This window comes from Carex rostrata, chromosome 2 (assembly GCF_964058835.1).
Source record: "Carex rostrata chromosome 2, lpCarRost1.2, whole genome shotgun sequence".
Classification (NCBI taxonomy): domain Eukaryota; kingdom Viridiplantae; phylum Streptophyta; class Magnoliopsida; order Poales; family Cyperaceae; genus Carex; species Carex rostrata.
This window is the reverse complement of record NC_135919.1, coordinates 2,759,281-2,777,513: the sequence shown is the minus strand read 5'-3', so window position 1 is coordinate 2,777,513 and position 18,233 is coordinate 2,759,281.

Below are 18,233 nucleotides of genomic sequence, written 5' to 3'. Positions count from 1 at the left end.
TATTAAATAATTGAGAATAATAAGGAAGAAATTAATACGGAGCTACCATAATATTAATTACCAACCACACACACACAATAAATGCTAAATCTTTTTCCATCTATTCTATCTTCTTCCCCATATATAATTTATTTAATGTATTTTCCAAAAAATGTTTCCGCAAAAGATGAACAAGTCAATGATCAAGCTAGGTTGTAATCCATGGAGATGGTCAACCGGCCAAATAGTTGAATTTTAAATTTTGAATTGTTGAATTTAAATTTCTTTGGCGGCGTTGCTTGGATCTTAGGTTACTCGGATTTTCCACGCTTCAACCATTGGATATAATATTTTTTAATTTAAACTGGGAAATCATTAGATTCTCTTTCCACCGATTTTTTTATATATATCCAAAATTTCAATTAAATTTTAAAAAAGAACCAATTTGTTGTTGGAAATGCAAAAATATCCAAACCGGTTAACGGATAACCGAACAAAAACAAAATTTCCGGTTACCCGGTTCCCAGACCCGTTAAAATTAACCGGTTCACGGTTAACCGCAAATATTCGGGACCGGTTAACCAATATTCGGGACCGGTTAACCAGTAACCGGAAGTTTTGGGTCCGGTTAACTACTAACCGGAAAGAATTTATTGATCCGGTTAACTGGTAACCGGAAAGGTTTTTTTTTTTTTTCCCGCGTGGGGGGCATGCACCGTGGGGCTTCGACTCGTGGGGGGCATGCAGCGTGGGGCTTCGACGCGTGGCAACTCCTCGGTCCGGTTAATGGTTAACCGGACATTTCGTTTTTTTTTTCCGCGTGGGGTGCATGCAATGGGGTGCGGACGCGTGGCATTTACTGTAGACCCGTGGCTGAATTCAATATAGCTGAGTTGCGGGACTGAGGAGTTTGAATCAGTAGACATTTTTCGGTGAAACGCGGGGAGAAGGGAAGAGAGAAGAGAAGGTCTCCAAGCAGATCAGGTTTTTTATTTTATTTAAAAAATATTAAAATAGTTTGTTATATTAATTATAATTGTTTAGAATTATTTGAAATTTGTTTAGGTTGTTTAAACTTATTTGAAATATATTTGGAATATTTATTTTGATAATTATTAGAATATTTATTTGAAATTTATTTGAAACTCGAATAATATCCGGGATCAAAATAATTTAAAAGGTGCATAATTGCAACAATGGTTTGTTCTATTTATTTTTTATTTTGATAAATATTGAATTGTTATGAGAGAAATTTTTTTTTTTGTAAGATAAATTAATGCATACAAAATAAACTATGAAAATGAAAAGTTTAAATTAGACATTTTAGAAACTTTTGTCAATTTATTCAACTTTTTTATTATTTTGTGTTTAAATTAAACATTTTTTTCTCTTTTGTGAATTTATTATAATATTTTTATTATTTTATGGAATTGTCTATTTAATTATTAAATTCGATAAATATTAATTTTTTAAATAGATAAATATTAATTGTCATGAAAATGGTTTTGTTCAATTTAGAAAATTCAAAACGGTATAGAAAATTTTAAAATAGTAGCCCGAATAATTTAGAAAGTTGCAAAATAGTGTAGAATAATTTAGAAAAGTTTTAAAATAGAGTAGAATAATTTAGGAAGTTCCAAACTAGTGTAGAATAATTTAGAAAATTGTAAAGTGTTGCACGGATAATTTAGAAAAGTTTCAAAATGGTTTAGAATGATTTAGAAAGTTTCAAATTGGTTTGAATAATTATTTGGAATATTATTTGGAAATAACAAAAATGCATGTGTAATATGCCAAAAATGCATGTCGAGAATAATTTAGAAAATTTTAAAATAGTGCTTGAATAATTTAGAAAGTTCCAAAACAGTCGAGAATAATTTAGAAAGGTTCCAAAATGGTATAGAATAAATTAGAAAATTTTAAAATATTGTAAAATAGTTTAGAAAATTACAAATTGGTTCCGAAACGGTTTAGAATGATTTAGGTAATCTAAATTGGTTTAGAAATAATTAGAAACATCCAAACCAGTTTAGATTAGTTTAAAAATTTCGAAAACAATGAATTAAGTTTGAATAAATTTTGTAGCATGGCAGATGAAATAGATATGACGCGGGATAATTTTAGTGATCTGTTGTGGATACCGCACAGCAGTCACAGAGTGTGTCAAGCTTCTGAGGAGGTAAGCAATTAGTTATTTCTATTTTTTACTTGTTCAGAAATATATTCTTGTTTTAATTTCTAATTTTTATTTTCGGTAATGTAGAAAAAAGAGGTTATAAACGTGAAGCACTACCGTTGCCAGACCGCGTACCACGCTGCATAAACGCCATTCTTGATTCGATTGGGTTTATACCAGATTGCAGTCATGCCTCAAAAAAAAATTGATGCGGCGCTGATACACGGACTTGTGGAGCGGTGGCGTCCTGAGACACACACCTTTCATCTTCCCTTCGGAGAGATGACTGGTATTAACTTCAAAAATAATTTAAATGAATTTGTTCTTCGTGATAATTTACTGATAATTAAAATGAAGAAATTTATATTTTTTATTTGATAAATTACAGTTACTTTGGAGGACGTAAGTTGTTTGTGGGGTTTGCCCATTACGGGGGTCCCAGTGACGGGGAGTACAGACGGTAGGATCTTCGAATTGTTAGGAATCAAAGAGCATGAGCATAGTGGACTTATGAAAAAATAGGGGCCTGAGGGAAATGAAAGAAGCATGGAGTTGATTTTCCTGAAATCTAAGTTTCGTGAACGATTTGAGAAGCTACCGGCAGATCGTAACGATCAAACGCTGAAGTGGTAACTATATATATATATATATATATATAAATTTATTTCTGCTTTAGCTTATCAATAATGTACTCACATTGTCTTAAATTTTTCTAGGTACGTCCGGGCATATATCTTGGACCTGATGTCGTCCAGTTTGTTCCCGGACAGTAGCAGGGACGGGATACCGTTGTGGTATCTCGATCTAATTGTGAATTTGGACCAGCCGGTACCGTACAATTGGGGTGGAGCCGTTCTTGCATATCTGTATCGACATCTATGTGTCGCTACCGAGCCCGATAGAGGATCTATGCATGGTCCGGTGATGCTTCTGCAGCACTGGTCGTGGACCCGCTTTCCAGTTCTTCGGCCCGAGCCTCAAACTACAAACTAGGAACCTGTCTGGGGCGCTCCAACGCTTGATACATGAGCATCTTTTTGTTAGTTTGTAATAATCCAGAAGTCAATAATACGATAAATTATCATAAAGCTTTGTTCATGAATTGAATGTTTATTTATATATCATTTTGTTGCCTTGAGTATTATTGAATTTATGGATCATTTCGAGTTCATGACTGAAATTGTGAAACTCCATAATATAGATGATATATACTCTTAAAAGGTCACTGACCAATGTAATTAGCAGGAACACTAATTACCGCGATAAGGTTAGTATGTGGATTAAAAGATGGTTAAGTTTTACAAACCACCTGACACGAGATGTCATTTTAATCACATAGATACATGTTTTAGGAACATGGTATTTGACAGACCCCGAATGAAACATTAAATAGAATTGTGTTCGTGTCATTTATGTTTTCATTCAGTGTCACGTTCTACAGTATGAGGTATTTATCGTTCCCACTGAGAAATATGTATGTGTGATTGTTATCCACCGCTGTCCGTAAAAAGCAGTCATAACGGTAGCTTTTCCATATGTATAGCTTAGCTGAGGAAGTGATAGTTTACCAAGAATACTATTTGTCCCTCGTATCTCTATACGAGCTATAGCATCATTGGGCCCCTTGATAGAGTAAGATTATCTGCTAGCGGTATAATTACAAGAGTAATTATATTTGATAATCTGCTCAAGATCAAGAAAAGATTCAGTTAGCAAGGATGACACACATCTACCTTGAAACTGATCTGATAGCTATGAGACAGAAGAACAGACACAAGTAAATAATTTACTGGATCGTGATATTGTACAGTACAGCATCATCTGTGTAATTGGATGGTCATGATGTGTTGCCAGACGCCACCCATGATTATAGAAGTTAAAACAGTTTTAACTCTATTTACCAACATAACACAGATCCTATTGGGTCACACCATATAGGAGCTACTCGGAGAATCTTACTGATTAATTATAAATTTATTATAATCAATAGTAAGATGGTTATAATTAATTATACGTGTTATAATTAAATTATAAATGTTATGTAAAAATAACAAGCAAAAACATTTGTTAATTTATAAACGTGTGTGACACGTTGTATAAAAGTTAACCGGTTAATTTATAAATGTGCAGGACACGTTGTATAAATTACCGAAACAACAAACCGCAAGAAAAAAATATATATAATTGTTCAGAATAATTATACGAATATTATTTGTGTTCGGGCCGAGGGCATTCGGGTCTTTTCAGATTCGTCCTTATCCGCATGACATGTCATCGATCCTATCCAGATGACACGTCATCGATACCGAAACAAACAACCGAAGAAAAATATATATAATTGTTCAGAATAATTATACGAATATTATTTGTATTCGGGCCGAGGGCATTCGGGTATTTTCAGATTCGTGCTTATCCGCATGACATGTCATCGATCCTATCCAGATGACACGTCATCGATCTTATCCACATGACATGTCATCCTTATCCATTCAATGACATATCTTGTAAATAGGCATATGTTGAGGGGTATTTCGGTCTTTTGCGAACCTCCTCAAAAGCCTATAAATAGAGGGGTGCATGTAGAGAGAAAAACAACTAATTCATTCGTACCGGTTTCGTGTCGAAACGGATCAGTATTTTCTCTCTTTCTCGGTTTCTCTCCCAAATAGTGTTTCGGTTGAGAAAAGAAAGTTATACGTACTTGACGTATAATCTTGCGGGTTGTTGTGGAGTATATTTATGGGATTGATGAATAGTGTTTTACCGAATTTAGCGGTATGTCAGTTTTGCATATTGATGAAACTGAGCAACCGAAAATTCGTGTTTACGGGTTTTCGTCTTTTTCCCCGTGAATAGTGTTTTTGCAGAATTCCGCGGTTTACAGTATTTCTGGCAGAAGAAACAAACCGCTCTCTGGTTAGTCCTGGTGGATAACCGATAGAGGTATCACACGTGTGATACTCCGAGTCGATTCCTTCCCTGGTGAGGCTCTACTCGCTCGGTCTGCATTCCAACTGTGATTTGCAAACAAGGTATAAATATGTTATATTAATCTATTTAATTTGTAAGTAGATTAAAGTTTTAGAAATCAATCATGGAGTAGATCTGTAAAATGATTAAATTGGGTTTTGATGCCAAAGGAATACTGAAGGTGGACCGCCTTGGAAAGTTTCCTGACATACCCCGTTTAATCCTGAGCTTAAGTTGGCCGTAGAAATTTTTGTTCTACGGTCATTCCGCACCTTAAGCCTAAACGGTTTCCGGTTAGCACCGCGTGAAACCCAACACTTTTGCGTACAAATGGTGTGGTAAACACAAATACGTGTCATCCTCCCACTTCAAGACCCAGCGTACAAATGGTGTGGTAAACACAAATACGTGTCATTCTCCCATTTCAACATATAAGTAATTAAAAATTGTCCGGACCTATGAAAATAATTCTATATTATTTTACAATTTCCTAAATTATTCTAGCCCATTTTTAATATTCCTAACTTATTCTGCACCATTTTGCAATATCCTTAACTATTTTCGAATTTGATAAAATATTCTAAACCATTTTGGAATGTTCGAAAAAATTCTAAATTATTTGGACAATATCCTGAACCAGTTGAAATGAACTAATTTATTATATTACAAATTAAAATTAAAATAAAAAATAAACTATTTTTAGTCTAAACAATATATGTAATTAACCTATTTTTAGTTTTGATTGGTACAAATAACAACATAAATAATTACAAATTAATTATAAAAAATGACCTTTTTCTTTTTTATCTTCCTTTATCTTTGCCTGAGTGTGTTCCTTTCTCTCCGTCTGAGTGTGATCGTGTGCTTCGTATCTGTAGCAGATTACAAAAACGATTAGAAGAAATAATAATTAACATAATTTCAAAAAAAAAAATAGATAGTTAAAAGATAAAATAATTAACATAATTATTTACTTACTGATAGAGCAAGTAATATTTGTTTACTGATTTATTTTTGTATGGATGATTATAATTGATTCTAAACAATCTAAACAAATAAATTCTAAACATTCCAAACAAATAAATTCTAAACAATATAAACAAATAAATTCTAAACATTCCAAACAAATAAATTCTAAACAATCTAAACATTCCAAACAATCTAAAAAATATTCCAAATAATTCTAAACAATATTTCAAAAAATTCTAAACAATTATATTTCAAAAATTTATAAAATTTTTGACATAATTTGCATACAAAGAACTGGAGGAGAAATTATATTTCAAAAATCAATAGTTTAAAAAATAATAACTTAATTATAAAAAAAAAACTTACTTTTTTTCTTCGTTTCGTTCCTCTCTGGATGAGAGACTCTGATTCTTCAGAGTAAATTATGAGATTTGTATGCGGTTGCGTTTCTCTTTGGCTTCGGGGATTATTTAACGGAAGTTAATTTCCGGTGCACTGTTAACCGAACTTCTTTCCGGTTATCCAATAAACGGAAAAATATAAACTTTCCGGTGCTCTGTTAACCGAACAAATAATCAGTTAGCTATCAACCGAACAAATTCTAAAGGTCCGGTTACCCACTAACCGGAAAAATCCATAATCCCGGTCACCCGCTAACTGGAAAAATAGCAAAAATCCGGTTAACCAATAACCGGATTGGGTACATTTGCAATTTGATCCACTAAATGGATAAATTACGAAATTTGTTATTAATTTGGGATATTTAAAAAAAAAAAATCGGCTCTTTCCAACTACAATTGGAATTGACTTGGCTAAAGTTGCTAGTGACATATACGTCATGTGGTAGCCGCTACCAAATTTTCAAAAAAAAAGACATATACGTCATGTCAAGGATTAATTATAAATTGAACTATATTAATTAGTACCTTGTACTTATCCAAATTCCAACTTCTTAAAGCCCAGTGATTATTTTAATTTCCCTAATTATCCGTTGAATATGAATGAGCAGATAATGTGGTTATACTTAAATAATTAAGCACAACATATGTCCCAACAACTTTTTTTTTTCATTTAATAAGCATATTGTCATATATGTGTTCTATTTCATCGATTTTTTTTATAATATTAATAAATAAATAATTAAATAAATAAATACATTTATTTTTTTAAAAATAGAATTAATGGATGCTAATTAACACTGTTAATTGCCATAGGACATGTTAGGATTGGAAAGCCCATAAATAAATACATTTATTTATTTTTAAAATAGAATTAATGGATGCTAATTAACACTGTTAATTGTCATAGGACATGTTAGGATTGGGAAGCCCACAGTTTTTAAACATGTCTAACACATCAAAAATTGCCATTCCCATTTTTTAAAATTCTTTAATTGATTGAAATCAAGCAAGCATTCTAATAACTAATACATATATGGTTAACTCTATTAGCTAGAAAGAGTATACAAAAAATGGGCTCTCTTGTGAATTTGTTATCAACTTAGAATGGTCTAGTCTCTCCTAATAAATCCCTAATCTAACAAGTCAAATAGAAAGACAGAGAATGTTCATATGATCTATCTAGAACCTAGAGTTACACTTTTCTTTGATATTCAAAGTTTTTTTTTTTCTTCCTTTTTCTTGCTGGAAATGTGACACATATAATTGATCTAGAAGAGTTGACAATTAATAACGAATGTAAGGCACAAGCTTGGCAAAGAAAGCTTTTCTAGAAGAGAATACATACTGGATGGTACCAAGTTATATTGTTCTTGATTTGACTTGATATATGGTAGTCTTTTTGGGGGAATTTCATATATACCGTTTGGATTTTGAAAAGTCGAATATTGAGCCGTAGCACGGGAGATCTCTATGCAATCCATAGCACCGTAGTCAAGTCCTATAGGATTTGGCTAATATGCTATGGATTGAATAGAGGCCTCCCGTGCTACGGCTTAATATTCAACTTTTCAAAATCCCAATGGTCGATCCGAACCGTTCATCTTGTTCTCCACATTAATATGTGTTTGGAGACCAAATTTTATATTTTTTGGAAATTTTTTACTATTTTTTAGATTTATTGAATATCGCTGTTTTTTATGGTCCAGATTTGTCTGAAAAACAGCAATTTTCAATAAATCTAAAAAATAGTAAAAAATTTCCAAAAAATGTAAAATTTGATCTCCAAACACATATTGATATGGAGAACAAGATGAACAGTTCGGATCGACCGTTTGGATTTTGAAAAGTCGAATATTGAGCCGTAGCACGGGAGGCCTCTATGCAACCCATAGCACCGTAGCCAAGTCCTATATATATATACCCTTCAAAAATTTTGAAATTACGTATTATCCCCTCTAAAGTTCATAATATCATATTTACCCTTCTAACTTCCAAAAATTCTCAAATTTACCCATTTTATTGTGTTTTCTATCAAAGGTCATTTTAAATTTTAAAAAAGGACCGTTTTACCCTTTATTAAAAAAAATGTAGCCTGTTTCATAGATATATTACTCTTTTAATTTGTCAGTTTTCAAGAGCAAATAAGTAATTTCTCTATCCTGACACTTACATAAGCATATATCTAAATAATGTCACCGTGTAAGTATCAGAAGTGGATAAATTACTCATTTGTCCTAGAAAACCGATAAATTAGGAAGCTGACATTTTTTTGAAACATGCTACATATTTTTTCTTTTTTAATAAAGGGTAACTAAAATTGGTATTCTATAAATTAAAAATGACATTTAATAGAAAATGCAATAAAATGAGTAAATTTGTGAGTTTTTGAAATTTAGAAGGCTAAATATGATATTTTGAAGTCTAGAGAGGAAATACATAATTTCAATGTTTTTGAGGGTTATACATGAATTCCCCCTAGTTTTTTTAGTTATGTACTTCCATTTAATTATTTTTTATGTGTTCAATTTTTATTTATTTATCTGCTAAGCATTTCCTTCACAACATTTTTATACTCCTGATGCAATGCAGGTTAACACTTCTATCAAAACGTTCATTAAATTATATGTACTAGAACTAGATTATATATATGTGATCTAAACAATATAAAATTTATATCTACGGACTACAGATAGGGGAAAATTTTCCTCTCTATGGCAGAGAACTAGAAGGCCTAAAAGTGAAAGACTCTAATACTCACATGTGTGTCTAAAAGTGCATATAATCTGAGGTAACAGAATTTTTGCTTTTAAATCAGATCCGTTTGTTCTATGTACTCGCACAAATTTTGACCCTGATTCTGATCGGACGGTTTAATTTCAAACTCAAATTAATTTACAAATTAGATGTATTTGTGCAAAAAAAAAAAAAGCAGTGCTGTGTGTCAGATGTATAGGGGTGATTAATGAGCGAGCATGAGCGAGTTAGGGTATGCTCATGCTCGCTCATTAAGTAAATGAGCGAGTTGTTAATGAGCGAGTTTAAATGAGCGGATAAATGAGCGAGTTGTAAATGAGCGAGCTTTTAATGAGCGAGTTATGAGCGGCTCACGAGTTATGACTTATGACTCATAACATAATTATATAATGTGCTCACGCATAACAAAATTTGTTAAAAGTCATCATAAGAAAATCCAACAAATTGTCATAATTCATTTAAATGAGCGAGTTGTTATGACTATTACTTGTTTTGGACTTTAGGCGGAGGTTTTGGTTCTGCCGATTTACAAAAAAAAAATGAATATGAAACTATGAATATTAATATATTACACATGATTAAATGTTACATTGTGCTCACTATATTACACAAGATTAAATATGAAACTATGCTCACTATCTATCAATCTTAATAAGACAAGCTTGATGTTACACATAATTACATAGGATTAAATGTGGCAGGGATTAGATGTGGCAAATTCTTAATGAGCGAGTTATGAGCGAGTTGGGACATGCTCATGCTCGCTCATTAAGTAAATGAGCGAGTTGTTAATGAGCGAGTTTAAATGAGCGGATAAATGAGCGAGTTTAGGCGAGCTTTTAATGAGCGAGTTATGAGCGGCTCACGAGTTATGAGCGATTTACTCACCCCTAGATGTACAAACATCTCGCTAAAATTAAAAAAAAAATATAATATTCAGTTACTTTGGAGGATTTTCTTAAATGCACATGACCTCATCGGACTTCTTTGATATGCCACCATTAAGAAAGAAAGAAAGAAAGAGATAGAGAGAGAGATCGATACATAGATTTATACTACTCTTTTCATATTTTTTTTTTCGTTTTTAATATATATATAGTAGCAAGCTTAATTAGGTGTTTCTAAAACACTGAAGAAGGCTTTTCCTTTTTTTTTTTTCTGATATATCGGTCAAACTAATTCCTGGAGATGGAATGAGAATATATTTTTCAAATATGAGTTTCCCGAGCTTATACTCATATGCTATTGATGTTGAAATAATTAGCAACACTACAAATGGCTATCAATACACCTAATTAAGCTTAGTTGCATATATTTTTCTTTTGGGCTTAGTTGCATATATTTTTCTTTTTTCATGTGACTCAAATGTTTCTAGTCAAACTTGATTTATGCTTTATTTGTTACAAACCAATGAAAAAAACTCTCACATGCAGCTTTTGGGCCTCTTAAAAGGGCTGTAATCCGCTAACTCGAGTAATAGAGAAGAAAAATATCAAATGTGCTTCTTTTCTTTTCTTTTTTCAAAATTATGTAAGATAAAGTGCTTCACCTATGTAAGCCACGGTCAGCGGCGGAACTAGAAAATTTTGATAGAGGTGATTAAAAATTAAAATGCACAATTGTAATTATTGAAATTTGAATATAAGATCTCTCAACTATAAAATAGAGCTTTAACCACTATGCTACAACTAAACATTTGTTATTTATTGAGGATAGTTAGACTATATAGAAAGTTAAAAAAATAAATTAATTAAATTTATATACCAATAATTAACATTTTGAAATCATAGGGGTGGCTTAGCCACCTTTAGCCAAGCCTTATATCCGCCCCTGATCACGGCTATAATATGTAACGCAAGCAAGCATACAATACAATATATAGTAAAGGGTTGCAATCGGCTAGTGAGATTGGAACACTGCCTCATAACATGGAAAGACATTAATTTTGTGCATATAAAACAATTGGAGTATTCGGCCGGATTGATGAATTAATTTAGATGTACAAATTAATGAACAAAAATTTACAACCAATTAAGATGAATTTATGACTTTTGGGCCTTTAAATTTGAGCCCAATTGATTTTTCTTTGGAGTATATATAGTATTGCATTCGAATTAACAATTTTAAATATATATATACCATGCAGATGCAGTCTCTTCGTAACTTGATATATCTTGTTCGGCTCCAGGTGCATGACGCACAAATTGCGAGAAAATTAAACTACAAATTTGTGAGAACATCATTAATTGATATGTCACAGGCTCCAGGTGACGCACAGTGGATTTAAGGCTTTTTCGGAAAAATGTTTGAACGGGCAGAGTTTAATATAGGATAACCAACTACCGTACAAGTTGTAAAAAATTGAAGCCTCGTTAATTACTGAATAAAAAATGGTATTATTGACAGACATAATCCCAAAAAAATAAAAATTTATTCATATGCTGAAAATAAAATAAGTACACAAACAACTTAGATAAGCAACTAATTCATAAACACAAGAATACATATATAAATAAGCACACAATACAAGCAACTTTGCCTTGAAAGCAAGGGTACATAAATAAGCACCCGAACACACACACTTAATCAGCCAAAGGGAAAATAAAAGGTACAAATTAAAGACAGAGACAATTTAAACATTCATATATTCAATAGACACATTGCTCTCGCTATCATCAACCTGATAATCTGTGGGTTTAGACCTAGTAACAATACCAGCACGTGTAAGTAATGTCCATAATTGTGTAATCAACTCTTGCCGGTATAAAATTTTCTCATGACCCTCGACATTATCGGATGGAGCAATGAACAACATCATCTCCGCCCAAAAATCAGCCAACATCGCCCATACCAGTTCTCCTTCATTATCGTAATTCATGAGCTGGTTGGCCAGCTTGACACCCTTTCCAACCACAGAACTTTCAACCCATCCGGTGTGTTGTAGAACATGATCCTTTTTCGTAGATTTTTTACAACAGTACCAAGGTATGGCGCCGAATATCTCTTTTGTCACACTTTCATACATTTCTTGTGTCCACTCAACCTCATCAGGTAAGAGCTCAGGAAGAGACTTCACTAGATAGTGGCAATAGTTGGAGAACCCCAAGGCCACCTCTTGCTTCTTCTTGATGGAACTGTTATTTTCATGGTTTGCGGGTTTTTGATGGGGATCATTATTTTGTTGAGGTGAGGATTCTTGGTGGTGAAAGAGGGTCGTGGCAATGTGCCAAACAAGGATAGCCTCTGTGTGGTACTACCATTTGGCGTGCAAGCCCAATTCAAGGACTCCATGTTATAGTTTTGTAGTGAAGTTTTACCATTGGTGAGTAAGGAGGCCTGATCAAAGTTTTGTGGTGAAGTTTATCCACCAGGGAGTCGAGCAACACTCTTTATCAACGACTCCAGGATTGCTTCTTTTGCATCAGTAATGTGGACTGAAGTTCGGAATGGCAAGGGAATATTTCTTCTGATGCTCTTTGGAAAGTGTATAAGAATTGGCCAGGAAACTTTTATACAAAACAAGATAGTCTTGGCTTCCAAATCCAGAACGGTGGAATAATTTCTAGCTTTCTTCCTAAATAAATTTCTAACTTGTTTTACAAACTTAGGTATTGTCGGTGAGCTGTAAGATCTGTTCCAGCTGGCAGGGTATTTAATGTACTTCGTAACAGAATTAAGATTGCGCCAGCATTTGGAAATTGCAATTGTGAGTATGGGAGAAGCTTGGAGGCACATATATGCAAAAAACAGGGTGAGTGTGATGCATTCATCAAGATAATTGAACAAATCCACCACCGCAGAACCAAGTATGGCATGAAAATAGTAAGAGCAATTATTGTATCTGTATGATTTTAAACTTGGCGCAATGCTCCATATTCTAGAATACGTTTTACTAGTTATAAATATACCAAGGTAAACCCAAATGACATCGATGATTAAAATCCCAATGAGATCAGCTACATTATACCATTTATAATAATAATAAGCTGGTACCTTGACGTTCAAAAAATCAGAAACCAACTGCAGCTCTTCTTGGATAATGCTAAATACCCTCTTCGATCCATTTTTATTTTTATCTCCATCATTTTTGTCCTTATTGCTGCTAATATAATCAATTAGCCCTTCTACTAAAAAATCAAGGGCCTTTCTACATCCGGCCTCATCAACTGGGAGCTTGGGCTGCTTGGCGAACCTTTGCCTCAACATTTTAGCGAGTGCAAGGGAAAGGCAAGTGTCGCGCCAAGAGGGATTTGCTGAAGTAAACGCTTCATGTTCAGATGAGTTGAGCTGGAAAGCTCTGCCAACAGTGAATAAGCCTTCAGAGTTAGATTTTTTCTAGGCTTTGAGTGGATTGTTTTGGATGATGTCTTGATGCCTGTTAGGATTGATCAAGATATTTGGTTAATTATTTTGGCACGTCCACTTGAAGAATAGAATTGTGAAATTTGAGTATTGGGTGATTAGATTACTGATGGTTGACTTGGTCTGGCATCTCTTATATATTTAAGGTTTATGTATGCTAGCTTATATTAAGCAGGCCATTTGTTTTGTTGGATCTGGGCATGGAATCAAGTAGGTGCCTGCCTTTACGCTTTGTTTTGCAAGATGCTCTAATGATCTTGCCTTAAAAATAAAAATAAAAAATAATAAAAAAAAAGATGCTTTAATTAAACACATGTTTACGGATGTTTGATGAAAAAGAGCAAGGGGGCAAGCAGAAAAATAAGTTAATCAAAAGAAGAGGTAAAAAATCAATACGCGTAAAAATTGATGATAATTAATTGATGAAAATAAGTTTATTAAGGATATATGTTCTCTTGAATTAAATATCTCAATTAATCAAATATCTCTTGAATCAAATATCTCAATTAAGGACATATTTTTCTCTTGAATCAAATATCCAATTTTTACGGTACTATTTGACATTGTTGCAGTTTAGAACCCAATTAAATATATCTTACTAGTTCTGGCTTCTGGGCATGGAATCAAGATAATTTTAAATGGACTGCACAGTGAAAGCTAAAGGAAGATGCCTTTCTTGTTTATATTAATAAGAAATATGTTCCTTTCTAACATCTCCGAGTAATATCATAAAATAATATAACATGTAAGGAAACTAATTATGAGTAATTTTCGAAAAATTATTAGTTTATATATTTCAATCAAAATAATATAACTAATAAATAAATATATTAAACACAACATCTAAATAATATCATAAAATATATATATAGAGAGAGAGATAGGCTAATGTGCTTCCATAAGCACTTGGCCCGAAGTGCTGCCACCCCATTTTCGATTTTTCAAAATTCAAACAGTCGATCCGAACCATTCATCTTGTTCTCCATATTAATATCTTCTTGGAGACCAAATTTTACATTTTTTGGAATTTTTAGCTATTTATTAAGCCACTTTGAAAATCGCTGATCCAACGGTGAACTCCTGATTTTACTGTTTGGCAAGCCACTGTTGGATCAGTGATTTTCAAAGTGGCTTAATAAATAGCAAAAAAATTCCAAAAAATGTAAAATTTGGTCTCCAAGCAGATATTAATATGGAGAACAAGATGAACGGTTCGGATCGACTGTTTGAATTTTGAAAAATCGAAAATGGGGTGGCAGCACTTCGGGCCAAGTGCTTATGGAAGCACATTAGCCTATCTCTCTCTCTCTCTCTCTCTCTCTCTATATATATATATATATATTATAATATTTGATTTCATTAGTGTGGAAATTATAAATTATCAATAAAACAAGATGAATAAATGTTATATAATTAAATTTGTCAATAATTACTAATTAAAAATATTATCTATAATGTTAAATGCATCAAATTTTTTTCATAAATTACAAAAATAAAATATGAGTCTGGTTATCATTGGTGTTATTTCAGCGGTGGTGACACTAATTTCAAAATTCATCAAATATGCTTCAAATTATACTACAAGAATGACACACTTTTCGCGAGGATAAAAAAATAACTTTTTGCGACGGATTACTCTCATTGTTCAGCTTTTTCTTTTTGCGACGGTACTTTTTGCGACGAACGACCGTCATAAATGCACTTTTTCCCTCGCAAAAGGTGTCTACTTTGTTGTAGTAGATCCAAACCGTTTCAACCGATCCAACCGACCAAATTTTATATTTTTGGAAATTTTTTATATAGATACAAAATTGAAGATTATGGATATTCCAAAAACATTAATTTTATATTTATTTGAAAATTAGTAAACAATTTCCAAAAAAATATAAAATTTAATATGAAAATCATGTTCAATGATTCATATGGATGAAAGTAGTGTTTATAGATTTTAAATACTAAGATATAAAAATGAGACATGAATGATCACATGAGTCATTTTAATCCTGCTCAAAAAGTAGTGTGTGTATGGATTAAAGCAACGAGCTACATCTAATTTTTAAACTTTCGCACGTGGTGGGGGCAAACAATGGCGTCACATACAAATAAGCCAAAAGTAAAAAATAAAGATACGAAAGAAGAAAGATATAATTGAAGTATCCTATTCCTCATGCAAAGTTTGTCTACGCACTGTCATGCAGCTGTAGATTGGCACTGGATCTGATCCCTCATGTCTTGTAAGTTATTTTCTGAATCTCTGAATCGAAGAGCCAGCAACATCGCTAGCTCGCGCCATATGATAAACTGTGTTATTAATAGGGGTGTTCATCGGTTTGGTTCAGTTGAAACCGAACCGAACTTGGCAAACTAAAATTATAATTCAGTTTTAAAAATATAACCGAACCAAACCGAATTAGCATTGCAACCGAACCGAAGTTTTATTTCGATTTGTTCGGTATGTTCGGTTCAAACCGAAATATATTAATTTTTTTTATTTAAAACAATTGATTTATAATAAACCAAAGTATATTAAGAAATAAACCGGAGTATTAAGAAATAAACTAAGTATTTAAAGCAATTGATTAAGAAATAAACCGGAGTATTAAAAAATAAACCGGGGTGGTTCCGATCAAATTCATATTATATGAAAGTTTGGCTGGTTCGATTATTTCGGTTTTGAAAATTTTCAAACCAAACCGAACCAAAATTATAATTCAGTTTTGAAAAGCCAACCGAACCGATCCAAAAAACCGAAATAACCGAACCGTTTAAACCGAACTAATTTGGTTCGGTCCAAAACCAATTAAACCGAACCGTTTGTACACCCCTAGTTATTAAGATTATGGCCTTTTCTTTCATACTGTAAGATGCACTTGTTGTCGACAGGATGGCGTTTTGATCATGAAAACTCAGTGCCCTCGGCATCGACACTTCCAGCAATATCTCAGCATCAATCATATTCCTATACAGTTGATTCTGAATTGCACTTACACTTCCAGCAATATTTCACCAAATAAATGCCTCACTGATTCTGAATTGCACTTACACATAACACATCTCTTCACCATCGACCAACCCCTTTTGACGAGATTATCAATCGTCAGAATTCTGTTGAGATTCATTATCCACGCGAAAACCTTCATTCTTGGCGTGGGACTTGGAGCTTCCATATGTTGTGCATACTATTAATAATTGCAGTTCCTTGCATCATGTTTCGGTACGCTGAGTTAACGGTGAATTTTTCATTTGCTAGCTATTTCCAACTTGCATCATCTTTATTGCCTTCTTGTAATGAAATTTTGGCAGTATGCGTCTCTGATAATACATTTCTAAAGAGGGACTCAAAAGAAGGTGTATTAATAGCCATTTGTAGTGTTGCTTCAACATCAATAGCATATAAGTATAAGCTCGGAAACTCGTATTTGAAAATACCAAATATATTCTCATTCCATCTACAGGAATTAGTTTGACTGATATATCAAAAAAAGGTTTAAAACTCAACAATTTAAATTCAAAGGTTTAAAATTTATTCTGTAGCTTGAGATTATATATGCTCGCCAGCGCAGTACGTACAAGTGGAAAATATGGAATCAGGATCGGTTATATACACATATTAGTATCGGAATACAACCGATCCTGATGAAAGCGATACTGATACTACAATAACTAAAATGAACTATGTAATAAATTAATTAATGAACATGTTGATAAAAATGTTAACCTACATCAGGAGTATAAAAATGTTGTGATGGAAATGGTCAGCAGCTGAAATAAATAAAAAAAATTGCACACATAAAAAATAATTAAATGGAAGTACATAAATAAAAAAAACTAGGGGAATTCATGTATACCCCTCAAAAACTTCGAAATTATGCATACGCCCCTCTAAATTTCATAATATCATATTTACCCTTCTAAATTACAAAAGCTCACAAATTTACTCATTTAATTGTCTTTTCTATTTAAGGTTATTTTTAATTTATAGAATACCTGTTTTAACGTTTATTAGAAAAAAAAAAGAGTGAGTCTATGGTACTATGCATATCACGATTTGGCACCGTGCTACGGCTCTATATTCGAGTTTTCAAATCCTAACGGTCGATCCGAACCGTTCATCTTGTTCTCCATATTAATATGTGTTTGGAGACCAAATTTTACATTTTTTGAAATTTTTTTACTATTTTTTTAGATATTTAAAAAATCACTTGATCTGAAAATTCTGAACCATCCAAAAACAGTGATTTTCAATAAATCTAAAAAAATAGTAAAAAAGTTTCAAAAAATGTAAAATTTGGTCTCCAAACACATATTAATATGGAGAACGAGATGAACGGTTCGGATCGACCGTTAGGATTTGAAAACTCGAATATAGAGCCGTAGCACGGTGCCAAATCGTAATATGCATAGTACCATAGACTCACTCAAAAAAAAATATGTAAGCATGTTTTAGAAAAATGTCAGCTTTCTAATTGATCAAATTCGAAGGGCAAATGAGTAATTTCTTTACTTCTGACACTTACACGGTGACTAATATTTTCTGAAACATGCAACAATTTGTTTTTTAATTAAGGGTAAAATGGATATTTTATAAATTTAAAATGAGTCTTATAGAGAAGATTAGAAGA